Genomic DNA, 8,320 nt, shown 5'->3' on the forward strand with positions numbered 1-8,320 from the left:
CCACCTATTGCTTATTACCACCTATTGTATAATCTGAGTTAAAAGCTCCGTTGACTAAGCAAGTTAAAAAACAGAGACATGTATCTTTTCATCAACCAATGCATTGAAAATCAGTATTAAATTTACAAAATACAATATATAATATGTAATAAGTTCTAAAATCATTTAACATCTTATATAACTTTTAAAAAAAATCAATTAGATTTCTCACATATTAATAAACTTTATTTCATTATTATAGATAGTCTTCACGAATATTACTATAATAATTAATAATATTATTTTATATATAATTTTGCTACAATCTTTTACATGAAATCCCTCTTTCGGTAGACCGATTTCAAAAAGGTAACGTATTTTAACGTATTTAACGTATTTATTTAAGTAATACGTTGTCCGTTTTGTTATCCAATCTTAAAAATGATGCATTCTTTCATAAGTAATAACAACTAGCTGTATTGCCTAGTATTTTTTTTCTATTTTTCTTTGGTATTTATACTTACACAGAGATATAGACTTTTATAAAGTGCGCTTTTATTATTTCGCACTATTACAATAATTGCTAATAATAATTTTTTTGAATTTTTTTTCAAATTTTTTTTGTTTCAAGAGAGTTTATGTGAACGCTTATTAAGATAGCACTTGGTGTTGCAATTTTATGACTTTTTTCTCAAACAAATTTATGTTCTTTAAAATGTAGTCGTTAAGTATATTTTTTTTCTGATTTAGAGAATTTATATGAGACAAAAAACTAATAATCTGATGTAAGATATTTAATTTTTTTGAACGACTCGATTTAAAAATTATTTGGTGTTGCAATTCTTATGGTGTTTTTTCTAAAAGAAAAAGTTTTATTCCTTTCATTTCATTGGAGTTGAGGTGCTAAACTTATCGATCTTACGGTTCCTAGGTCCATCACTATAATCTCGTAATTTTGATCTCAACCCAGATGGCAAGAGTAGTACTGAGAGAAATATTAGGTGAAAATCGCCATAACGGAAAAATTTATAAGAAATACTGATTAATCATAACGGAAGAAACTAAACCAGCATTTGTATTGCATAGAAATATAACAAAGAAAATTCTGCATTTTTAGTTCAACTGCACAGGAATTCTAATCCAAGAATGAGTCACCATTAGAGAAGTTTTTGAATAGTACCGTGGTCGTTGCAAGCAGAAGGCAATACAAGATTTGATCATCCATCTCCTAGATATAAACCTAGCATGGGTCTCTTAGTTTCTAAGATGTAATACACTTATCAGCAATGCCATACTTTCTGCTTTATGATTTTATTGTTGTGTTTAATTTATGCGGATTTTCGTTCTCAGTTTCATAAATATTATTTTAGATTAATTGGTAATAAAATTCATCTTTTTAAAAGGCTTAGGTTCCAACAAAATAATTAATATTTCGAGCAAATTAAAATAGAAATATTAATAACTGTTTTTCAGCATTGAAAAATATTAACTTGTGTTATTATTTTATTCATTCCTGTTTAATTTTTATTTCAATTATATTACTTTTCATGTTTAATACAACGAATTTTTTTCTCATTCCTGAAGTTTTTTTTATCAAGAAAACAAGGAATGATAAAGTCAGAGAGCAAAACATAATTATTTTCTAAAAAAAAGATAGAGTAAAACTAATTAAATTATCAATTAATGCTACACTTCATGTAATCCTTTAATTCTTTTTTTTTCGAAGATTATATTTTTAATTCAATAAACTTTTTAATACTTTTCTTGCTGAACTAAACTGAAACAACAAAGATCAAAAAGCATTTTTTTCCACCTTTTTTATTGACTTCATTTTAAGACTTTGGAGATTTTCTTATTAAAAAATATGTTTAAACAAATACTTCAACTGGTAATTTCTTTCATCTATTATACACGGAGAGAGAAAGAAACGAATTTAGATTTGCTTCAAATGAGGAAACTGGAATTAATTTACTTAACCCCTAGTTTAAAATAAAAATAAAAGTGCTTAAAAAGTTTTTTTTTAAAGTTTTTTTCTAGGATTTGAAAGCTATATCATCTATCACTTAATATTTATTACTTTAATAATATTTCATAAATATTTTTGCATTGCAAAAAAATTAATCTTTTAAAACATTTCATTAATTACTTGCATAATGCCCTTTCTTCGTACGGGGAGAAAAATTAATCAGTAAATCAGTAGTGAAAGACACTACACAATCAAGCAAAAAACTGAAAAACAAATATCGTCACAAATAATAAAGCTAAAGTAAGACCAATGTTTTATTATTATTTCTTATTTGTTGCTCTTCCTGGTGGCTTTACATTATTAAATTAAGAAAAAAAAGCATATTTAGTAGTTCATCCCATCAAAGTCGAGATTAACCGTAATCAGTATCAATTTACAACTCATATTTAAAATTTGCCACAATCAAACAACTTTCTCCTGTACTTGTATCTATGCGGAGCCTTAAAAAATCTACTTCCTCAGTATCTATCTTAAAAATTTACAGTGTTGTTGCAGTTGTACTTTGCACCAAATTTGCTCATAAAATACTTTGTAGCAATAACAAGTTAAATTTGATAGTAATTAAAGCTATATAAATTACTATTTTGCAAGTAGTGACTAATATCGAAATTGAGCATCATTGATGACAACAATAGTGAGACGTTCTTACGGTTCTCCATAACGAAAAAGTACATTCTCTCATACAATTTTACTTCTTGGTACATAGCTTATTTTTATTTGTTTTGTTAGTACTCGCTAACTTTTATTTGTTTCTATTAGTATCAAAATTAGTTGAGCATCATTGAAATCAATAACTGAAAGGCGAATTTTTAAGCTTTCTTAAAATAATTGGTATCATTTCTCCATTAATCTAGCTTTTTTGTACATAACGTATTATTTTACTTCAATAAGTAACTATTACAAAAATTAATTATCATTGGTGTCATAATATTGGCGATTTTTTTACGTTTATCCTCAAAGAATTAGTACCATTTCTCTATAAACTTTACTTTTCATTACGAAACTTTTTTTATTACAATTACCATTCGTTTTTAATTATTTAGTTTATAGTACATGTTTTAAAAAATAACTGAAAACAACATAAACACGTGGTTCAGATAACCTTACAAACACTTCTTTGGTGTCGTAGTCTACCAATGCTAGCACGATCATTCAGATAACCTGGCACAACGAGTAAAAAATAATTAAGTATTTTAAGACACGCAATAAACAACTTTTTTTTATTAGAACTATAGGTTAGCAAACATTAATGATGTTGTCTATAAAATGTTGGACAAGACGGAATAGTCTCTAATTTAATTTAAAACAATTGCTTCCTCTAAACCAATGAAAATATTCATTTCTTGAAAGTCTCTGAATTTAAAAATCGAATTAAAAAGCGAAAATCCTGCTTCCTCATTTGTTTACAATTGTACCCAAATAGATTCATGGTGAATTTTATATTCTTAGAGTCTGCCGTTTACCCGCAATCCTGTATGCAGACACACAAACACACAAATTCTTTATTTTACTATATAAATATATAAATGTAGATATACTTTGAGTGATAATATATATATATATATATATATATATATATATATATATATATATATATATATATATATATATATATATATATATATATATATATATATATATATATATATATATATATATATATATATATATATATATATATATATATATATATATATATATATATATATATATATATATATATATATATATATATATATATATATATATATATATATATATATATATATACGACTAGTATTTTGAATAGGTTACGACGCAACATATCTGATCTGAAATATTGATTTTTTTTTAAAATTATATTCTTATTCACAATCTAATCTCAATGCAAATGATTAAGAAAAAGGTTTCTCTAGTCAGGAGAAATGGTGCTTGCGTTCTTCCCCTTTTCTTGTCATAGACAGGTTGCTAACGGAAAAAATAGCCAACTTGACATGGTTCAATGTATATTAATAATGCTAGAGATAATTAGGTAAATGATATGCAATATATATTTATTACTTATTAAAAGCATTTTGAACATATAGGGTAAACCAACCAGTGAAGGAACATTTCATATATATTGATTAAAAATAATAATTTGAAAGTTTTTCTATAGATTGATTGGTAACAATAGCTTACTGCCAAACAATCGGAAGTCATCTAGCAATGTTTTGGATTACCTGGTCTAATAGACTTCTCTGGAAAATTGTTTGAATTATCTCTGCAACACCTTGTTTCTTTGAAAAAATTATAAGGTGAGTGTTTGTATTTATATGTTTGAAGTGGAATTAATTGCATGTAATAGTTTTATTTTTCTCACTGTGAAAAAGAGAATTCAAAATAGAGTTATTGAAGTTACGTTTTATTTTTGTAAGCATCATAGCATAATAAAGTACTGAGATAAGGGGGTGTTTATTCACTGGATCACCAAACGATGAAAACCTGTGAAGGAACAAGTGTTCATTTACTGATTTTTTTTTCTAAGTCAATGAAAATAAAAGTTAAACTTTAATTTTCTTGCACCTTTAGTGATGTTCCGCATCAAAAGTATGTTAAAAATACGAAAAACAACTTCTAACCAGTGAAAGAACAGGCATGTTCCTTTACTAGGCATAGATTTCCCAGTGAATAAACAGTATGTGTTAATATGTTGACACTTTAATTTTCAATTCATAATTGCAAAAGAAAAGTTAACATTTTCCAAGTATTTATATGTTATAATTTCAAGAATAGGCTTGTTTTTAAATATTTGTATGACTTATAAATTCATAAAGAGCATTAAAAAATAACCAAAATTAAGTGTTCCTATACTGGGAGTTCATTCATTGGTAAGAGCTGTTCCTTCACTTGGTCTTCTTACTACTTGTTATTTGAACATCCAAAACTTTAAAACAATACTATGTGAGTTTTCTACAATTTTTTTTTACATAATTTGCAATTAGTAACAAATATGTTGACACTGTCATTTAACTAAAATTACGAATTTTGAAATTAATATGATTTTTAAAAAGGCAAGCTAAGCTTAAGTGTTCCTTCACTGGTTAGTTTACCCTATACATCAATTTATAATTTCTAACGTTATATAATCAGGAGAATTTGATATTTAAATTATATGGAGGCTTTTAAAGTTTCGTATTGTTATATTTTAAGATTTATTCAAAATTTAATGCTAGAATTAGTTTTGTGAAGTTTATTTGAAATTTGAAGTTAAATATCCTTCTTCGCTTTTCATATAAAATTCTATTAAATACAGACTAACTATTTAGCCATAAATAGTTATACAATGCATTTTAAGCATTTTCCCAATCAAATATATTTTTGAAATATTTTAAATGGATTCATTTGTTATTTATGCAAACGTTTTATGGACAAACATAACTTAGATGAATCATTTAAGAATATTATTCTAAAATAATGTTAAATAGTCAGAGCCAAGCTACCTGTATTTTTAAAATATATTAATGAGATGATATTATAAATTTTTCTATTAAAATGAAGCAACCTTTCTTCTATAATGCCATGTAATAAAAAATAATAATGATCTGTTATGAATGTTTAATATTGCTAATGTTAAGTTCTTAGGAACCATATATTTTTTTTAATTAATTTAAAATTTCAGTTAAAAAAGTATTTCAATATTCACTATGTTTTTAGTTATGTTTTAAGCTATAAACATTGAATGTTATTCGGTATTGTTTAGTTAGATATTGCAAAGCGCTTTCTATTCACCCGCATAAATTCTGCATTAAACAAGAAAATCTCTGATTTAATCTGAATATTTCCTCATTCGTTATCAAATCAATTCACTAGAATGTTTTTTAAAATCTTTGGAAGTTTTGTTTAAATGAATAGTAACATTTTCATTTGCTACTTCTTCTTATTATTATTATTACAAATACTTTCTTTAATTGATAGAATATATCTCACTTGGTACTGATCACAGATCGTTTTCTTGCTCCCTTAAAAAGGATATGAATGTATTACTTTCAATGCAACATTGCAAATACCCTAATATTACTTTAAAATGCCTTCGGTGAACTTTTCATTGTGATCTGCGAGTTTAAAAAAAAGGTACATATTTCGAACTACGTGTTTAAAAAAGATAAGCATAGCTAAAAATGTGTATGTAAGAAATAATATTGGGTGTTTCTTAAAGTAATTTCGCTTTCTTATCAATAGAGAGCTTAGCTATATTTTTTTCTCAGTCAAATGGCTAATGGCTTGATAGTTAAGCCCCATAATCATTATATTTTTTGATAGAAAATATAGTAAGGTTTTCTTGCGAAGAAGTTTGATTGATTTTACGCTGTAGTTATTGTTTGGCGAGTTATATCAAATATAGCAAGTGAAAAGCATAATTATTGGTATTGGTTTTTTGCTATGGTAGAGTTATAAATGCTGTTCAAGCAAGAAAAAATAATAAAAAAAATATCCGAGGTGTACGGATAAGATGTATTGGCAGTACGCCATTGCCAAAACTGGATTGCAAAATTTCGATATAGCAAACTGCCGATCCCGCAAAATTTCAATTAAGATGTCCGATGACACACCACGCCATTTTAAGTTGATGAAAATACGATAAAATCATTAATTGATGCAAACCGGAGAATACAACTCGTGAGATTGCAGTGATATTAACTTTATCGAATTCGAGGGAAAGTATTTTGTTCTAACTGCAAGTTTTTATATTATAAATTACTAATCAGTTTTATTTTAGAATCAAATTTTTTTTTAATCATGTTACTTTAAAATTGGTATCAGTTTCTAAAAGCTGCTTAAGCTTAAGGTACATATTTATAAAAGTTAATCTTATACTTTTTTTAAGCAATTTTAATCAAATGTTTTTTCGATTTCTTATATGATCATAATACATATATAGAAATGTATCGTAAAATAATTTTTTCCTTAAATTTACGAGACACAAAATAGTTTATTAACGTTATAGTTTTACATTTTTAATCTAAACTGTTGCGAAAATATGTAATATTTAACACTAACAAGACCATGCTTAATTTGCTTCAATTTTTCACATTTTTTACGAGGTTTAATTTTCCTGAAGTCCTTATTTAAATAATATTAATAAATAATATATTTAAATAATATCTGTAATTATAATATAGTTTTTTATGAAATATTTCTTGACTTCTTGAAATAATTTACTCTTTTCGTAACTTCTTTTATCTGTCTAGCATTGAAAATGCATTTGATTAATGTGGAATCCAATAATAATGGAAAAAAATCGTAGAAATAATTCTTTTACAGCTAAAAAATATTACTTCTAGTTAATCAAAATTATTTTAAAATATACAACTTTCCAATAGTTAACCTAAAAGTTTCCTCAAAATTTTAAAATTTTAATTTAGCACTAGCTAAATGTTTTACAGGAATTTAAATTCAGCATTTGTTTTAAAATATAGTCAACATGGATTTCATTATCACAATTAAAATTTATTTCAAAAACTTTAAAATCTATTTCCATTTTTGAAAAGCATAATGAATTCCAATTTTCATTCGAATAAGCTTTTCTTACTTTTAGAAGACGCTATCTAGAAAAAAAAACACTTTCTTTAATTGTAAGAATCAAAATGTAATTTTTGAATCTTTTTCTACACAGTAGAATTAGGCCTTTTAAAATTTAAAAAAAAAGGTTTCATGAAACAAATGATACAAATAGTATTATATTTCACAAATATAACTAGACTTAAAATAAAATATAGCTTAAATAGTTTCTATTCCTATTTAAAGCAATGTTTCTTTTAAAAATACATTCCAATTAAAAGCAGTAAAAACAAAATGAACGTAGGATAAGACGAAAAAAATAATTATGTTTGTCAAAAAATTTCATAATTTTCGTAATAAAATGCAAGTACATTTTACTGGATGTCTCAAAGTTACTTACGATTAAAATAAAAATATGGAAATAAATTTATAAATAAAAATAGCCGAAAGAATTTTCTTAAGAAACCTAGTTATTTTTTCTCACCAATTTTTAAAAACTAGTTATAAACATCATTAACGTATGACACTGCTGGCTGGAAAAAATGAAACAATGTTTCAATGAAACAAATGATATTCAATCATTCCAACTGATATATTTACACGTGTGCCGATAATTTTTGATCATTTAATAAGTTGCTACTGTAGATAGTGATAATTATTGAAAAAAAATGAACAAATTAACTTTTTTCTCAATTAACATTGTAACATGTCGGCTATCTTAAGAACTAATCTTGAAATTTAATTTAAAACAAATAACTGAAATTTTAACAAAATGGAAGCAAAAAGTGAATGAAA

The sequence above is a fragment of the Parasteatoda tepidariorum genome, chromosome 7 (genome assembly GCF_982258835.1).
Source record: "Parasteatoda tepidariorum strain Cologne lab strain chromosome 7, Ptep-v5.0, whole genome shotgun sequence".
NCBI lineage: Eukaryota > Metazoa > Arthropoda > Arachnida > Araneae > Theridiidae > Parasteatoda > Parasteatoda tepidariorum.